This window comes from Gorilla gorilla, chromosome 18 (assembly GCF_029281585.2).
Source record: "Gorilla gorilla gorilla isolate KB3781 chromosome 18, NHGRI_mGorGor1-v2.1_pri, whole genome shotgun sequence".
In the NCBI taxonomy this organism is placed as follows: Eukaryota; Metazoa; Chordata; class Mammalia; order Primates; family Hominidae; genus Gorilla; species Gorilla gorilla.
The window spans coordinates 92,724,492-92,744,473 of NC_073242.2; the positions used below are offsets into that span (position 1 = coordinate 92,724,492).

General features: G+C 38.1%; 1 long non-coding RNA gene across 1 annotated transcript in view; it reads right to left on the reverse strand.

Annotated features, from left to right (window-relative positions):
• LOC134757516 (uncharacterized) overlaps positions 1-890 on the reverse strand; it is a 492,817-nt gene extending 491,927 nt beyond the window's left edge. Inside the window, exon 1 of the long non-coding RNA XR_010131584.1 lies at positions 539-890. This is a non-coding gene — a long non-coding RNA (uncharacterized lncRNA). The remainder of the gene's footprint in view (positions 1-538) is intronic.
• Between the last annotated feature and the right edge of the window lie 19,092 nt (positions 891-19,982).

Consider the following 19,982-nt stretch of genomic DNA (forward strand, 5'->3'; position numbering starts at 1 on the left):
TCCAAGTCCCCACCAGATTAGCTAGACACAGAGCGCTGATTGGTGTGCTTACAAACCTTTAGCTAGACACAGAGTGCTGATTGGTACGTTTACAATCCTTTAGCTAGACAGAAAATCTCCAAGTCCCCACCGGACCCAGAAGCCCAGCCGGCTTCACCTCCCAGTGGCACTCACCGCGGGACTTTGCAGCACCTAGCCCGGGCACTCCCGCAGCCCAGAGGGAGCTCGCCATTCCCCCCCCCCCCCCCCCCCCCCCGCCACAACAAGCCCAGCTGGGGCCAGCCAGCTGGCGGAGTGCCCACCAGGAACCCTCGCCGGCCCGCGAGCGCCGCGCGCAGCCCCGGCTCCCGCCCGCGTCTCCCTCTCCACACCTCCCCGCGAGCAGAGGGAGCCGGCTCCGGTCTTGGCCAGCCCCAGAGAGGTGCCCCCACAGCGCAGCGGCGGGCTGAAGGGCACCTTGAGCGCGGCCAGAGCGGACGCCGAGGCCAAGGAGGCGCCGAGAGCGAGCGAGGGCTGCGAGCACGTTGTCACCTCTTACCTGCATCCGGACGCGGGGAATGCGGTGGCACTCAGAAGCTTGGAGATGCCAGGAACTGCAGTGCCCGGAAGAGGGTTTCACAGCCCTGGCTCAGGGAGCCCCTGCGACTATGCTCCCTGAAAGGCCACAGCTTTTCTCTCCTTCTCATCACCTCCAATGTGGCAAGTGGGTGGGGCGGTGGGGAGCAGGGGGAGGAGAGTGCGTGTTTTAGCCCTGTTTGTGTTACAGCTTCTTCAGTCCCATCATTCAGCAGGTCCCGAGTTCAGGCACGTCATTCTGTCAAGTGTCCAGCTGTCAGCAAAGAGAAGACCCACAGCGGGTAGCTCCTTCATGCAGCTAGCACTCCAGATGTCTGTGAGTCTGGTTGAGTCTGGAGTTTTATGGACTTCAGAAGACAGGAAGTGCGTGTTGATTGGTCCATGGGTGGCCATGGGCGGGCCTGGAAAAAGCACCTATAAGTTCTCACTCCAAGCCATGGACTCCACCCCAACTGACAGCCCAGCCCCCAGGCTTCAGGCTGTCCCTGGCTTGAAGGTGGGGCTTCACTAGGTACCCACCCCTTTCTGCCCGGGAGCCTCTCTGCCTCCTGCCACCATCAATCACGCCCACAGCGCCCAAGCTGTTTGATCCAAGGGACGCCTGCAGGCCTGCGCCAAGCCACTCTCAGCCTCACCGCAGCCTCCCGCCCATGCTGTTAGCACCCAAAATCTGGAGGGGGCTGCGGAGGCAGGGGGCTGCCATGTCAGTGCCTTCCCAAGCATGTGCACACCTGGGCAGGTTGCAACAGTGGGGTCTCAGCCTCAACTTTGCTCTGAAATCAGAGCAGGCACTGGGAGCAGAGAGAGATCAAGCAGAGGGAGCAGGCACTTCCAAGCTTGCTGGGGCAGGGGGTTTCCTGGGCCCCCGAGAGCACAGGAATGCCTGGGTCCACAACCGCGACTGGGCGCCTGCAGCTGTGCCTGGGAGGGTGGGTCTCCCACCCTGCCAACTCGGAAGGGAACGGGGCTCCCTCCTGTTCCAAGCTCCCACCTGCTCCATGGAGGGCACATACCTGGCTGTGCCTCCCCTGCAGCAGCCGGTGTCTTCACAGATGGCCACCACTGCCATCAATATTGAATAAGGTGAGGTATTCCATAAACTAGGGGCTGATATTCTCATTGAGTTTTATTTAACTGGGCAATTGTCAAATTATTCAATGGGGAGTTTTGTGTTGTGGCTCCGTACAAAGTGGTGATGCCACTGAATTCAGAGTCTCCTGTAAAAGTCAGTGTGCGTCAGCAATGGACTCCAAGTTAAATAACCATGTTCAGTGTTTGTTTGAGGAACAATATAACTATAGATACCTATGATTTTTATCTCCTGAGGGCAGATGTTTTTGATGAGCAGGCACTAATGCTTCCTTCCTTAGGTACTTCTAAAAATATAAATTAAAGTCTTAACATTGTGGTTTCTGTAGCAGTCTCTTGTGTTTTAAAATAGCATGAATCAATTCACCAAGGCTAGAGACTTCTCACATTGTAAACCAGTGAAATTAAGTTTGTGAATCTGAAAAGCTGAAAAATCACCCCTGGGACTGAAGAAAATGTGAGAATAAGACTGAGAAGCCATAATTCCCTATCCATCTTCCTACACACTTTCATAGCCTTTGTCGTCTGAGGGAAAAAGAAAGGTTTTCATCATGCCAGTTAAAGGCTGTGAATGTGACCTAGATAATTCTTGGGGAATTTAAGTTGAAACACTTCTTTTAACGTCCTTTGAAAGGAAAAGCTAAACCTTCATTTCTCAGAATGAAATTGTGGTCAAAACAAATGTATCAAAAGGGCTACAGAGAGATGGAAAAAGATTGTATTTCCAGGTAAGCTGCTCAAATCTATCTGGTCATTCTCTAAAATAGTCTCATCATATTCAAATCATTAGAACCACTGTGTGTGTGTGTGTGTGTGTGTGTGTGTGTGTGTGTGTGTGTGTGTGTGTGTGTGTGTGTAGTGGTTTAAATAATAACCAAACATTATTCTCCACCATAGAAATACACAGCTTCTCCACAGGAATAAGAAAAACTTAATATTCAAGAAGCATCTATTTTAGGATAATAATACTGTATAAATAGTTTTCTCACTAAGAATATGACTTTTTAAAATTTTTAAATTTTTTTTATTTTGAGACAGAGTCTCACTCTGTCGCCCAGGCTGGAGTGCAGTGGCGTGATCTCGGCTCACTGCAACCTCTGCTGCCCGGGTTCAAGCGATTCTCCTGCCTCAGCCCCCTGAGTAGCTGGGATTACAGGTGCCTGCCACCACGCCCGGCTAATTTCTGATCTTGAACTCCTGACCTGGTGATCCAACCTCCTCGGCCTGCCAAAGTGCTGGTATTACAGGCATAAGCTACCGTGCCCAGCCTAAATATGACATTTTATCCCATAGTAGAGTTCTCTTTTGCTACTTACCTCAAGACGATAAATTCTGTAGTAAAATTTAATAGTTTTAGCTTCTTACTTTAATTAGAACAAAAATAAAGGAGGATAAGCAGGATGATTATTCAGTTTGATTTTGAGATGTTTTACAGATACCCAATAAAATTTCATTGAATGATTATAACGATTGACCTTGAGACAATATCAGAGGTATTAAAGTTGAAGAAATTTGAGCTGTTCAGGGTATGAAGATAAAGTCTTGGCAGGGCATGGTGGCTCACACCTGTAATCCCAACATTTTGGGAGGTTGAGGCGGGTGGATCACTTGAGGTCAGGAGTTTAAGACCAGCCTGGCCAACATGGTGAAACACCATCTCTACTAAAAATACAGAAACCACTCAAGCATGGTGGTGTGCACCTGTAATCCCAGCTGCTTGGGAGGCTGAGGCAGGAAAATCGCTTGAACCCAGGAGCCCCAGGAGGTAGCCATTGCAGTGAGCTGAAATTACACCTCTGCACTCCAGCCTGGTTGACATAGTGAGACTCTGTCTCAAAAAATAATAATAAAATAAAATAAAAATAAATAAATAAATAAAAATAAAGTATCCATGTCACCATTACAAATACCTGAAATTTAACAGAATTTAACAAGAAAGAGACACTGGGGACTATTTATCCTGCTCCCAAGGAAAGTACATTTAAAAGGAGGAAGAATTTGGATCACTCTAAAAGAAAAGGAAAAAAGAGGATGAAATAGTAAGAATTGTCCCACAGTAGTTTAATTTGGTGCCCGTGACTAAGTAGTGTGGTTCACTGACTAAAGGAAATGAGAAAGATACCATTTCTTCTTTAGAGATTAGCTGAACTGGGTGCCCTAAAAGATTTTCTCCAGCATCAAGTCTATACAAATTAAAATATCTCAAGATTTAAATTAATATGTCCATTTACCCAATAATTTATTCACGTTTTATCTTGAATACTTGGTTTCTTCAATCATGTTAGTTACCATTGATCAAAGTTGTGGAAGATGCACATTTATCTTACACTTCACAGCTTCAAATATGATAGTTCAGACAAGAAGTAAATAGACAATGTGTACACCATGTGATAACAACTATAACCGAGAAAGTACAGGATCTATGGAAGTAGAAAGCAACGGCATTTCAACACTATTACTTTTCACAACAGTACAGAACATTCAGGCACCACCGTGGAAACGCCACAATCTTCAAGACACTTATGTCAAATATTCTGGGACCAAAGTAAATTTTGAATCATCTTTGTGTTTAGAGAGTGGTGAGGAGCATAACAGAGAGCACTTTTACCATCAAATTATTTCCCCTAGTGAAAGTAGTATTGTCACTAGGTTACCGCAGTATAGTCAAATATTTTCTTCATAAATACTGTCCATCATTATCTTTATTAATAAATTCCTGTGAAATAAATTGATACTAGATCATGAAAAGTTTTGGATTTAGTGAAGCAAATATTTTCTGGGATTCAACTGACTTAATTTTTGAGATTTGTCAATCATCATATACCAATTACAAGCTCCAAAGAACTAATAATATTACCTTTAGAGTCTTCTTGTTGGATGAAGAAAGTCTATTAACCACTTGCAACTATTTTCCTGACAAAAAAAAGTTACCCAATATAATAGAATAGTGATTTCCACATAGTGCAATGGTAAAAGAGCCTTTGCCCCAATAGCAACTAGAAGTAGCCAAGTAGAATGACCATAAATCTGTTCTGTGTACATTTTTATATACTTTTATTATTTTTGGCTTTATTTTGAAAAAAAGGAGCTGTAATACACATTTTTATAAAGTATAACCACATAAAGTTCTATTTACTGCTATACATATATGTTTTGGTGTGGCCTATTATTCGCCTTTTAAAAAAAAACTCAATTTCCTTTTGGAGGTCTGTTCATCCTCTACTCTTAACTCATGGAATTTGTATGAGTTAGAGCTCACCAGTGATAATAACGATGGTGGAAATTTATTGAAGACATCCCTACGTAGGGTGTGCTAGCAATTTCTGTAAACCAGGCACACAAACGTTATTTAAAAATACGAGTTATATATTACTATTTACCCTTTATATATGCAAATTGGAAGCAAAAAAGATTAAGTAGCTTGATCAAGACAATATAGTTACAATAATCAAGGGAACTTGGGCTCAAATCAGGCAACAGAATTCTAGAGATGAAACCAGAATGTGACCAATCAGAAATTTTTTATTTCTTTTACTTTTTTTTTTTTCTTTTTCCGAGGCAGGATCTCACTGTGTCAATGAGGCTTGAGTGCAGTGGCACGATCATGGCTTACTGCAGCCTCCATCTCTAGACTCAAGCAATCCTCTCATCTCAGCTTTCTGTGTAGCTAGGCTGGAAACGTTATTTTTCTTAAAGGTAAGGAATGAGCTGATGCCCAAATAAAACCAATGGAATCAATAAATGTTGGGCTTTCTGGAAAAAAGCCAAACATGTTCAAGTCATATGGACTTGAACCTCTGAATACGTAAGGGTTTTTGCTTCCTTCTAGCAACTATGTGGCTGAAAAAGTGAAGACAATGGAAAGGAAGGCAACCCAAGGTTGGACCTTACTTGAGACTTGTTGCTACCGTTTGGACCATGAATCAAGCTGTGCTTAAATACCTGAATAACCCAACAATTGAAAGGTACATAAGCCAGTATCTTTATGCCACATTTTTCTGTTTCTTTTTTTTTTCTTTTATTATTATACTTTAAGTTTTAGGGTACATGTGCACATTGTGCAGGTTAGTTACATATGTATACATGTGCCACGCTGGTGCGCTGCACCCACTAACTCGTCATCTAGCATTAGCATCTTAACCAACATGGTCACCAGGTTCACAGATTTCAAAGTTACTTGAGATGTCTTTAAGCAAAATCTGTCAGTGAACACTTTCACTGTCAGTGAAAACAAACAGTTCAAAAATAATATCTTGACAGCATGGTCACTTGCCTCTTTGAGAAAAGAAAAATATTGTGTGTGCCTGTGTGTGTTTATACACAAACACAATTTAGCAATGAATCTTACATATTTCCTATCATCTTAGTAAAAACAATTATGCTTGTGTGTGTGTGTGTGTGTGTGTGTCTGTCTGTCTGTGTGTGTTTTTCTGTGTGTCTGTGTTTATATACAAACTTACATTTTCTGCTATGGTCCTTGTTTGTTTTCTATCATATTGTGGGGGAGAAGGGTCAGGTTCATGCTATTGCTTGTGCACACCAGCACTTTTCCCATGCAATTTGGAAATACATCTTTTCTAAATGATGTACAAAATTAATGAGGCCCGTTAATATAAATTGAAAGACTGATATTTTTAGTCTTACTATGTACAAATGTTACATAAAATGTAGTTCATAGTAAGAACGTTTTTGCTTCTTTATTCAACACAAGTAAAACAGGACAAGAAAAGTTGGAATATATGCTGGAGTTATTTGTTTATCCCGTCATAGAACATTTAATTTAAAGGTCCCTATAACTCAGAGAGAGACTTCTGTGTTTGCTCTGTTTGGCTTCTGATATGTCTCTCCTAATCTTGACAACAATAACAAGATTGTGGGCAGATAAAAATAAAATGCCCTTCATCATGCCACTGGCCAGGAACCACAGAAACAAAGAAGTATCAGTTATGATCTGATTCCCCCATTGCAGCCACTGTCTGGTAAGAACACAAAACGTATTTGCAACAGCACAATGAACCCTATCATAGAGACATGAGCAAGGTATTACTAATCTTTGCATACACCATAACGCCTCCCTCTGGGCCTTGTGCAAAGGAGACGCTCACTAAATGCCACTTGAATTAATATTTTAAAAATGCACTGGGTTGCTTCACAATCCAGGTAATAACCCATTATAATGGTAGATCTTTCTCTATGTCTACAGATTTCATATAAGATAAAATGTATCTTTCAACGTCTATATTTATTTATTTATGTTAGTTTTGTTTTAAATTTTTTAAGTTCCAGTGTGCATGTGCAGGACATGCAGGTTTGTTACATAGGTAAATGTGTGCCATGGTGGTTTGCTGCACCTGTCAACCCATCACCTAGGTATTAAGACCAACATGCATTAGCTCATTTTCCTAATTCTCTTAACTTATATGTCTTAACTTAGAAAGTTTTTTTTAAACTTGAAAAAATTTTGTAAAGTAATTACCTTCTTTGGTTACCTTTGTATCTCAATCAAAAAATCTATAATGGAATCATCCCAGCAACTGTTCACTATTTACTTTTCCTCTAGCAGGTAAACTATCTTATATAAGGGGAGGTGATCTCATCATTCTGTTATACTTATATTTCTGTATTTTACAGCCTCATCACAGGAAATTCTACCTGGTTTAACATTTCTTCTGTTGTGTCAGAGAAAGTCTGATTATTTAACAGACACGGAATGACAATTCAAATACGCTTTATTATGATTCAGGCTGTTCCCCTGCTGGTCTCACCCAGAGATAGCACAAGCCTTCCAATACAAGTACCTCCATCTCTACCATTCTAGCAATTCTTGAGGGTATTAATTACCCACTGGTGACACAGTACAAGAGACCTTTGACCATAGTTCAGTGTCAAATATCAGCGTCACACGGAAAGAATCATCACCTGTTTGAAACACACTACATTAAAAGTCAGTTGATCTGGATTCTAGTTTTAGTTCTAACAGTGACCACAGTAGTGACTACATGCCAGTCCCTATGTCTGCTAAGCAAAATATATCAGACCAGTGGCCAGAAGATCTGCTGTATGAATGCTCCATTCATTCATAGAAGAAAATAATACCTTCAAAGATCCTTTTCCCACAATATTTTAAAATTTCAATTCCCAATCTCTTCAGTTGAAAAATTCTGATATTTTCTGTCACATTGGTTGTGCACAGATTTGTTTCACGTTTGAAATAGCAGATACAAAATTACTCTAAGAACTATAAAATGCAGGCTTTGTTTTTCTAATTATAAATTGACAGCAAAAATAATTGTTTAAAAATGAATGAAGATATTATCATTTCTTTATGTCTCTGAATTGTGTGACAGGCAAAGATTTTCAAGATAACACTATAAACTGTTGTAAACTGTACAACACTTACTGTATTATACCAAGTTACTGAGTTAAGTGGAGCTATGCTTGACTCTGCTTGTTTGTGCAATCAGGCTTAGGCTGATGTCTGTAGGAATTTCCATCCATATGTTAGGCAATGGCCTGGAGTAAAACATGCTTAGGATCAGAGTTATTTGCCAGATTGTGCTGTTGTAATGCTTTCTAGAACAGCTGGAATATGTTTTCCAATAGTACACAATAGCACCTAAATAGCTGTCTTGCCATGATTTAGAGATTTTAAACTCATCCCCATGTTTAATTCATCATAAGACTCCGTTCTGACATTTTAATAAGCAATTATTTAAATGATGCTTATTTCTTAAAAGTTGTCTTTTTTCAAATACATTTTTTGATGGATCTCTAACAAAACCAATGTTTGGAATATTTTTAGAGGAGGAAAAGGTAGCAATGTGGGGAAAATAGACAGCAGGGATAGCTGACCCAATAATAAGACATCAGTAGCCTACAAGAGAAAAAGAGTATACTAGGATTTGAAAATCCGATTTGAAATCCAAGTTACTCTAAACTATTGAGCACCTATGTATGTTGAGATAGAAAGTGACTGAATTTGTGACTAACTTCAGTTTAAATTAACAGAGGCTTATTGGTCATAACAAAACTATAACTTCCAAGGATGCGACCCCAAGCTAGGTCAGAGATTGAATAAGATCATCCAGGACCCAAGTTATTTCCACCTCTGTGTTCCATCATCCTAGAAGTAGTAGGTTTATATCATATGATTATCCCCTCACAGTTTCATGACATTGCTGAAGTTGATTGTTGCATATCTTAATATATCTTTACTCCATAGCAGAAAGAAGCAAGTATGGTAAAAGCGCAACAGTTTATTGTAGAAAGAGGTTATAGTTTTATATCAGATGAGAATCGCTTTCTAGCTAACTAATTTCTTATTACCCAGAATTGAGTAAAGTGCACTTCCTTAGAGCAAACCTGGTCAAAAGAATTAAATTTCTAAAAATAGTACAAATTAATAATTATTTGAGAGCAGACCAGAAATCTGTGTTTGAATAAGTTCTCCAGGTGATTCTGATGCCTGCAAAAGTTGTAAAACCAACCATACAACCAGTTTAGGCAGTGTGTATCTTTCCTGGGTCGACTCATTACTTATGATCTAAATAAACCAGAAATGCTACAACAAGAAATAAATTGAGTGTGTTAGTGTAGGGGGTGGCTACTGCAAAACCAATTCCAAAATACTCTTAGGAATGCACCTAAACTCTAAGGTTGTATTGTCTCTCATTTATTATAGGATTAATTTTGCCTATATGTCTCTCACATTAAAAGAACAAATCGAAATAGTACAATGGAAGAATACTTAATATTAACATTCAATGATGAAACAGGGAACAACAAACAAACAAGCAAAGAACAAACATGATTTTCTCCTAGAGTGGGGTAGTGAAAATGAAATGGAGGAATTGAGGTGAGAAAGTAAGAGTGGTAGCCAGGTGTTTAAAAGTGTACTGGAAATGTAGTTTTTGTTGTTGTTGAATAACAGGTGCATCCTTCAGCTTGGACAATATTCAGAGTATGACTCTGCCTTATAATAAAATATCACAATAAATACTGTGAATCAATATCAAGAGGAAGCAATTAAATTATAGAGAGAAACTTTTTTCTGAATAGCTAGAGTGAGGCATTTTGCTAAATTAATTGAATGAGCAAACATTCACAGAAATAAGTTGATTGAATATTACAACAAAAGGGGACATTTATAAATTGCAGTGGAGACCAAAAATACATTTCATACTAAAGGATGATACTAAAGGATTTTGAAAATGACCAGTAAAGATATAGAGGTGTAGAATAAGGGAGACATGGGACACAAAAAGATGACAGAAGAAAACAGACAAAAATATTGAGACCACATTAAACAATTTTCAGCCATATTGTCCAAAAATTCGCATTAGTTCTTTAGAGAGGAGGAATTAACACTTAATATCAAAATAAGTTAGATGATAGTCAATTTTTAGCTTTTACAATTATGCAATATAAAAGACATAGTGAATTCCATCTGATTCTCATTATGAAGTTTAACAAGACATTCTCACTTTATGAATTTGTTATCCTTATACCTTAAAATCCTTACAGATGGCACAGGTCCTAATAGTGAGAGCAGCATATGTGGATACTAAGTAAAAACCCAGTTGTCCAGAAGGGTTAATCAAAGATGAGCTCAGTCCCTTTACCCCCAAAAGAATGTTGCTTCAACAATAATTATATCTGACTGGATTTGCCTTATGTACATAAGTACTTAGTGAACTTTTCAAAGGTATGTAAGAAATAAATTATTAATATTATTTAAAAACGCCATGAAATGCTAGCATAGAAAGAAACAGAAATGTATTTGTGATCTTTCATGGCTTGTGTGATGTAAAAATTCCTCATGGATGAGGGTCTTTCTAATTATTTTAGTCAGTAAAGATGACTTACACCTGATCAGTTTGATACCTAGCAGGAAAAGAAATCTTCAAATACTGTGATACTGGGTATATTCCGTGCCTGACTAGACTAATTTGTCACAGACAATCTATTTGGTCACTGAAGAGAAAGAGGGCATGTCTAAGAATAACTCAAAATATATTTGTACTTCAGAGCTTATACCTGTCAAATGGGATATTCTTTGTAGTCAACCCATTGTTGCTCTGACTTAAATTCTTTCCACTGTGGAACAAAAGTGCAGTAATTTTGAAAATGGCATTTTAAGTGAAGCTATTTATTTATACTTTATACTACATCATTATGGTTCAAAGCCAAAAGGAATCGTGTGGTATAAAATGAAGTATGTTTCTGTGAAAAATGCACTGAATACAATACAATTTTATGGATAGAGAGGTATGGAATTCTCAACTCTATAAATATTGCAATTCACAGAAGAAAGTTACAGTAGAAAAGCATCAACCTTCATAGAATTTTCAAGGTCAAAATTACAGTCTTGTCTTGGTCACTGTCTTACACTATGACCTAGGGGTGATTAATTCTCCATTGTTAAATGAGAGGATTGGACCCTCAAAAATCTTTCTCTCTCAATTTCTCTAGATTTGAGTTTGTAAATTTCAATTTTGAAAATACATGTGAATGTATATGTGTGTGTTTAAAAAATAAATGTATTTTATTATGAAAAGTTTTTATAAAGAATGAAACAAGAAGTTCTTTAAAAATATATCTATATTAATATCCTAGCAAGAAGCAAATGAAACACAGAAATTACAATATTTTGAGGAGGCCTTAAGACACCATTTCAAAATACATAGCAATGTCTCAGTTAAACCACAAAGGATGGTGGATTATCTTAAGTTTTTAGCCACCCTAGGTCCAAAGTGGTAACTAAAGGGAAGGGATTACAGAGATTTGAAAAGCAAGTGCCCTATATTAAGTGCAACCTTGAAAAGAGCCTTTATTTAATTGAGTCACAAACATTCAGTGGTGATTCTTCAGAGAGGAAATAAATACTCTGATCTCACTTTCTTCCTCTCTTCCCCAATTCTGTCATGAAACCAGAGCCAATGTGAAGCCAGAGGAATAAGGGGTCGCGCTGATAAACTTCATAGCTGTCAATCTCAGTTAGGGGTACACTGAGTGGAAAGGAAGCATAAATCAGATTGGAAAAGAGTGAGAACTGGATCTGGGGAAGCAAAAGGAAGATACGTTGTTTCATTGGTTTTGTTTGCTTTTAAATGAAATCATTGGACTGTATCCCAACAAATCACTAATATACCAAATTACCGTCTGCTTTTCCGCAAATCATCTTTTTGTGTAGAACAACTATTATATATTGTTTTATTTTTAGAAAGAGGGATATATTTATTCTATGCAGTATTATTCCAAATCCAAACTTATGAGTTCCAAATAATTAAAAATGGCAATGATTGCATGAATAAAAACTACTCTGGAACCTTCCATAGACCTAATACCTACACCATGCTTCAACACGCACACACACATCATATGTACATATCACATACTTGAAATACACACGCACTTGAAACAATCACTTTAAATTACGTAACTTTAATAATAATGAGTACTCATTTTTATAGATTCTCTGTAGAGAAATCTACATAGCAAATTGCCTAAGAACATAGGCTCTGGATTCAGATTACCTGAATCCAATCTCAGCCCTGCTATTTATAACCTGTGTATTCTTGATCAAGTTACTCAACATTTCCAAGCCTCAGTTACCTTGTGTATAAACTGAGCATTTTTAGAAATCCTAATTGCTTTTTGGTGGAAAGTGTATGATATAAAATAATACAGGCAAAGAGCTTAGCATGGTTTAGTTCAAGGGCTGTTAGATTAGTTAGCAGTACTAGCAACAGTGCTTTTCTTCCTCACTCTTTCTTCTACTTCTACTGCTAATAATGCTTCTACTTTACGTGGAAAAAAGAGTCAAAAGTTTGGGGCATTGGTGTTTACTTCTATCATTCTAAGCACTTATTTAAAAAGTCAGGTGAGACAATAAATGTCATTCTATTTAATTTTAGTGAAATCTCTCATGCAGTTAAAATAGAGTAATATAGGAATTTCATGTGCTGGTCTCCAACTGAAAATGTAGCAGCTAAAAATGGAAACCCCCTACTAAAACAATTTCATTTATACGTTGCATAACTTAAAATTGAAGAAACGGTGTCTTTATGGGTCACACTGTACTTTCATTTGTCTGCTTCCCTGTAATTCCCAACTGTGATCTAAACATAGTTAATTAGGTAAAGCTGGGGTGAACACCTCTTTCACTAGGGAGGGTTTTATCTTAGTTGCTTATCCTAGAATGATAGAGAAGACCAGGAATGTTTGTGAGGTACAAAAGTTGAAAATTCCTATTTAGAAATGAAGCCAAACACAAACACCTAGGACAAATTCTGTATCATATAATATGGTGAGGGTATTGACTATCTAGGGAGCAGAGAGGGATTTGAAGCCTGGATTTCTGTCTCAGCTCACTGAACTGACAGTTTATGTTTAAGTGGAAACTGAGGCCATATGGACTTAGGTATACATTTGAAATATCGAAATATCTTATTGAAACAGATTTTGGCATGATAAACCTAATTCAACTAGGGATAGAACCATTTTTCCTTTCTCCACTTGCTCTGCAAAATCTATCAGGGAACGGAACTAACAATTGAGTGCCTCATATATATCAAGCACAATAGTAATGACTTTACATATAAAATTTTAATTGCAAGAATTTAAATGAATAGGTGAGGGAGGTACCACTATAGATGATATTCTTAATGTGTAAGTGGGAGAGTATTATGAACAGTAATCAATTCAACTGGAGACACTTTCTGGAATCTAATAGATTTACTAGTTTAAGATGGTAAACAAAACAGTAATCAGTAATGCCCTTGGGAGATAGGATAGAAGCTTAACCAAATCACATACATGTATCTCATCTTGCCTGAAGTTGAGACCAAAATGAAAAAATCTGAAAATAAGAAAGATCTAAACTCTTTTTCTTTCCCAAAAGGAAGACTCTTAGTAAGTTATTTAGATAAATCACACCTTCTTTTATAATTTGAACATTGATGCTTTTATTAGAATGTCATGGAATATGAGGCAGACACACATGGACTCAAATCCAAGTTCTACTACTTATTAGTTTTACAAACAAGTTTGAATAAATTAAACTCCGTGTCTCAGTTTTCTCATCTATGAGTAGTGCTAAAACTACCTCAGAAGATATTTGAGAAATTAGACTAATAACAAGAAAAAAAGCAACCATATTTATCATTATATATTACTTAAATTTCAGGATATTTCCAAATGAAATTATCTCAAGAGGTAAAGTCAGCTTCTAGATTCACTAAGGTAGAATAGACCCATCTCTCTTAGGTTTTCCTTTTTGCAACTCAGGAACTGTGGGAATAACATAATAAAGGAGCATAGATAGTCTCTGAAAGGTGGAAAGAAGCCTGGCTGCCTAAGAAGCTTAAGACTTGAATTACACTTCTGTGAATCCCGTGAGGTTTTTGTATTGCTTTGCATACACCCCATACAGAAAGTTGCAGAAGACTCCAACCCTTTACCACTAATGGGCAAAAATAAAAGAAGCTCCAAATAAAATATTTTTGCTCCTAGCCATAGAAAAGAGGGTGACGTAACCAAAATAAGACATTCTTTTTTGGCAATACATGCTCAACTACAAGCCACAAACCAACAGGAAATATATACTTTACTATGCTTTCAGTGGGGCCAAGCACAGAGTTATCTTTGGCCCTTCCTCACACCACCTTGCAGAAAAAGGCAGCAGTGCTTTTATTTCCCAACGCTGTGAGAATAGCACGACAAAGCAAGGATTTTATCTTTCATCCCTTGCCCACCAGAAGCAGGTGCTGGTATTTCAAGTCTTCTGCTGAGGCAGGGACAATGAGGCTGAGCAGGGGGCTGTTCTTCTATTCTCCAGGTGGTGGAAGCAGATATTGTTCTAATTCCACTACCAGGGAAGTGTCAGTGGGGTCTTGTGGAAAGCCGTATCATCAATAAGTCAGAAAAGCTGGTATGGGTATAGGCTAGGGAGCAGTGTGCTTTCCCCTATCTTTTAATGTAAGCAGGCCCTGTGGCAAGGTGAACCTCCATTCTCATCCAACATCAACAAGATGGAACAAAGTGATGTAAGGTATGGCTATTTGCAGTCCTTTTCTAGTCTCCCACTTCTGGTATCAGTGGGGCCTGGCAAAGAGCTGACTTTCTATTGCCAATCTGCAGTAAAAGTGATATTAACCAGCTCTCTGTGTCTACATACCTGGTGGCAAGAGACCCAGTGGGGAGCTGAGCTCACATCCTCACTCTGAAGTAGTGAGATGGTTCAAGTCATTGGGTCCAGTTTTATTGGGAAGGTGTCTGTGGGGCTGAAGGTCAGCTGAAATTCCACACCACCCATCTGTATTAAGGCACTGTGAATCAGTGCCTCACTTTTGCTAGGGTGATGCGGAATGGGCCCAATGCAAAGCTAAACATAAACAACTATTTAGCGTTTCCACTAAATCTGAACAGGAGACTTTAAAGGTCATTATAAAACATCTCTATATAGTTTTAAAATATTATTATATAGAATCCCAAGCTTCATATTATAAAATTTAAAATGTCAAAGATACAATTGAAAATCACCCAGTATTCCAAAAACCATGATAATCATAACATGAATGAGAAAATACCACCAATAGACACCAACACTGAGATAAATTAGGATGTTGGAGTTATCTGACAAAAATTTCAATGCAGCTATCACAAAAAATGGTTCAACAAACAATTATGAATTCTCAAACAAATAAAAGCAGAAATACCAACAAAGATTCAGAAGTTATAAAGAATTAACTGGAATTATAATAATGCAATAACTGAAATAAAAATTTTTCTGGATGAGCTAAATAGTATACTAGAGGTAAAAAGAATAGAAGTAAAATTGAAATAGCCATAGGATTTACCCATTCTGAACGACAGAGAGAAATAAACCAACTTAAAAAATGCAAACCAAATATCAGGGACTTGTAGAATAATAAAAAGAAATCCAACTTTTACATTATTTGAGTTAAAGAAGGAGAAGGGAAAGAGAGTGAGGTTAAAAGAACGACAAAAGAATGATCAAAATCTTCCCAAAGTTTTAAAAGGACATACACCACAGATTCAAGGAATATAATATACACTAAGTTAAAACCAAACATAATAATATACACCAAGTTAAAACCAAAGAATTTATGCTTCTGATTATAATTAAACTTCTGAAAAACTAAGTAAAAATAAAAACCCCTGAAAGCAGCAAGAGAGAGACATATTACTTATAGATAAACACTAATTTGAATAACAGCAGATTGCTCATTTGAAACCATAAAGATCAGGCCGGATGCGGTGGCTCACACCTGTAATCCCAGCACTTTGGGAGGCCAAGGCGGGTGCATCACAAAGTCAAGAGATCGAAACCATACCGGCCAAAATGGTGAAACCTCATCTCTACTAAAAATACAAAAATTAGGCCAGGCGCGGTGGCTCACGCCTGCAATTCCAACACTTTGGGAGGCTGAGGTAGGCGGATCACGAGGTCAGGAGATCGAGACCATCCTGGCTAATATGGTGAAACCCCATCTCTACTAAAAATACAAAAAAAAAAAAAAAAATTAGCCAGGCGTGGTGGTGGGTGCCTGTAATCCCAGCTACTCAGGAGGCTGAGGCAGGAGAATGGTGTGAACCTGGGAGGCAGAGCTTGCAGTGAGCCGAGATCGTGTCACTGCACTCCAGCCTGGATGACAGAGCAAGACTCCATCTCAAAATAAAATAAAATAAAATAAAAATACAAAAATTATCTGGGTGTGGTGGCGCCTGCCTGTAGTCTCAGCTACTTGGGAGGCTGAGGCAGGAGAACCTCTTGAACCCAGGAGGAGGAGGTTCCAGTGAGCTGAGATCGCGCCACTGCACTCCAGCCTGGGCGACAGAGCCACACTCATCTCAAATAAATAAATAAATAAATAAATAAAACCATAAAGATCAGAAAGAAACACCACAATATTTTTATGTACTGTAAGAAATGAGCTGTTAACTGCAAATTGTATATTCAGTTGAAATATTCTTCAAAATGAAGGAGAAATAAAGATAGTGTCAACTGAAAGAAAACTAAAAATTTGCTATCAAACTTAACTTTAAAGAACGACTAAAGGGACTTTTTCTAACAAAATAAAAGGAAGCAATAAAGAATAGGTCTTAACAGCTTCAGATAGAAAGGAACATCACAGTGGGTTAAAGAAAAAGTAGATAAATAGAATATGCTATTTCTAATGAGATTTTAAAACAATCTTTGGTGATTTAAGCTAAAATAACCACACCATCTGAAGAGATGATCAATGTATACAAAATAAATATTTAAGACAATTATCTCTAAAGTCTGGGGCCATATATAACCTAAATAAAAGTAATGTTTCTACACTTCATCTAAAGTGGTAAGGCATCAATATTAGTAGGTTATATTTAGTTACATATGCAGCATGTAATTCCTGGAGCAACAATTAAGAAAAGTACATAAAATGATATACTCAAAATCAGTGTAAATAAATCGAGTTAAAATAATTTAAAAAGTTTAAATAACCCAAAGAAAGGCAATAAAAGACAAACAGAGGAAAGAGAAACACAGGAAACAAACCAAAAACAAATAAGGTGGCACAGTTAAGCCTCACTATATCAATGATTACCTTAAGTATCAATGGTCTGCATACACTACAAACAAACAGAGCAAAGACAAGAAAGGAGGATAAAGAAACAAAAGAATAATCCAACAATGTGTTGTTTACAAAAAGTTCACTTCAAATACAACTACATAGGTAGATTTAATTTTAAAATAATACGGAAAAGATGATGAAAACAATACATTTTTCAAAAAAAGATGATATTAATATCAACTACAGTAAACGTAAGAGCAAAGAAAATTATTAGAGATAAAGGGGGACATTATATAATGACAAAAGTATCTATCAGGAGATGCAACAATCATAAATATTTACATACTGAATAAAAGAACTTCAAAGTATATATAGCAAAAGTTGACAGATCTGAAAAAGAAAATAGATACAGCCATGTATAATTATGGTAAGGAATTTTATTTTTTTATTTTATTTTTTTATTTTTATTTTTATTTTTTATTTTGGAGACAGAGTCTCGCTCTTTCGCCCAGGCTGGAGTGCAGTGGTGCTATCTCGGCTCACTGCAAGCTCCTCCTCCCGGGTTCACACCATTCTCCTGCCTCAGCCTCCCGAGTAGCTGGGACTACAGGTGCCTGCCACCACGCCCAGCTAATTTTTTGTATTTTTAGTAGAGACAGGGTTTCACTGTGTTAGTCAGGATGGTCTCGATCTCCTGACCTCGTGATCCACCCACCTCAGCCTCCCAAAGTGCTGGGATTACAGGCGTGAGCCACTGCGCACGGCCATGGTAAGGAATTTTAGCACCCCATATTAGTAACTATAGAAGTACTAAACAAAAAAAGCAGGCAAGTTCAAACAAGATCTAGAAAGCAAAATAAACCAGTAGTGTCCATTTGACATATATAGGACATGCCACAACAACAACAGCAGAATATATTTATTTATTTATTTTATTCATTTATTTTTAAGACACAGTCTCACTCTGTCACCCAGGCTGGAGTGCAGTGGTGCCATCTTGGCTCACTACAACCTCTGCCTCTCAGATTCAAGTGATTCTTGTGCCTCAACCACCCAAGTAGCTGGGACTACAGGCGTGCACCTGGATAAATTTTGTATTTTTAGTGGAGACGGGGATTCACAATGTTGGTCAGGCTTGTCTTAAACTCCTAACCTCAAATGATCTGTTCACCTTGGCCTCCCAAAATGCTGGAATTACAGGGGTGAGCAACTGTGCCTGGCCTATGTACTTATTTTTAAGAACTCAGAATATTCTCAAAGATAACCATTTTCTGGGCCATTAAAAAATGAGTTTAGATGAGTTGAAATCATGATGAATTTGTTCTCTGACTTCAATGAAATCAAGCTAGAAGTTAATTATAACAAAAAATCATTAAAATATTTAAAACTAAATGATACTCTTCTAAATAATCAATAAGTCGAATAGGAAGTATCAGAGAAAATAAAATTCTAGAACTAAATGACAATAAAATACAATACATCAACACTTTTGGAAAAATGATAAAGCAGTACTAAAAGAAATGTACAGCACTCTGTGTTACGCATTAAAAGAGGAGTTTTTAATCAGTAATCTAAATTTCTACTTCAAGAAGCTAGAAAAAGAAGAGTATAATAGTTTGAAACTAAGAAGAAGGAAATAATAGAGATAAAAGAAATGAATGTAAAAATTAAAGACAGAGGAAAGAAACATGAAAAGTGGCTCAACAGTCAGAGACAGGTTTATTTTAGAGAAAATATACCTGAGAGGGGCTTCTGGCCAAGTTAAGTCAGAGGCACACTCTCTTACAGACTAAGAGTTTTTAAAGATTTAGGGTGGGAGAGTTTATCAGAGACTTGGACTGCTTCTGTGTCTCTTTGTTGTGTTTACCTGGGAAGGAGAGTTGTGTGTCTGTTCCCATACATCTTCCTGCAGCTGCTGGCACACCTGCAAATCCACTTTTATCTTTTTTTTTTTTTTTTTTTTAGATGTAGTTTCACTCTTTTGCCCAGGCTGGATTGCAATGGCACGATCTCAGCTCGCTGCAATCTCTGCCTCCTGGGTTCAAGCAATTCTCCTGCCTCAGCCTCCCGAGTAGCCGTGATTACAGGTGCCTGCCACCACGCCCAGCTAATTTTTGTATTTTTAGTAGATACAGGTTTCACCATGTTGGCCAGGCTGGTCTTGAACTCCTGACCTCAGGTGATGCACCTGCCTCGGCCTCCAAAATTGCTGGGATTATGGGCGTGAGCCAGCGCACCCGGCCTTAAGTCTGCTTTTAGTTTCCCTATCTTAGTGCACCTGAAGGGAAAGGAATGTGCTTATTAAGTCCCACTGTTTTACTGAGGCCCGTTGTATGAGGGTGAAGTCTGGCAGGTATGTAAGAGGCTTTCCCCCCATCTCCTTCTGTGCCAGAGCTGTCCTATCTATGTTTTAGTGTCTGCTCTTTCTGTCTGCTTGTTTGTTGTTAGAAGGGATTTCCTTGAAATGCATGAGGCTAGAAATTTAAGCTGGAACTTAAAGTGGCAGTGTTTGCCTGAGATGACGGTGCTCCTACTCTGTCAATTAATGGAACTGAAATAGTAAACAAAAATCTAGTCCTTTGGGAAAAATCCATTAAAACTGATGAATATTATACAAGCATACATAAATAAAAAGAGAGAAAACATAGATGACCAATATCTGAATAAACCAAGGGATTGTACTACAGTCTCTGCAACATTAAAAGAATAATAAGGGGATATTGTAAGAGCTTTACTCAT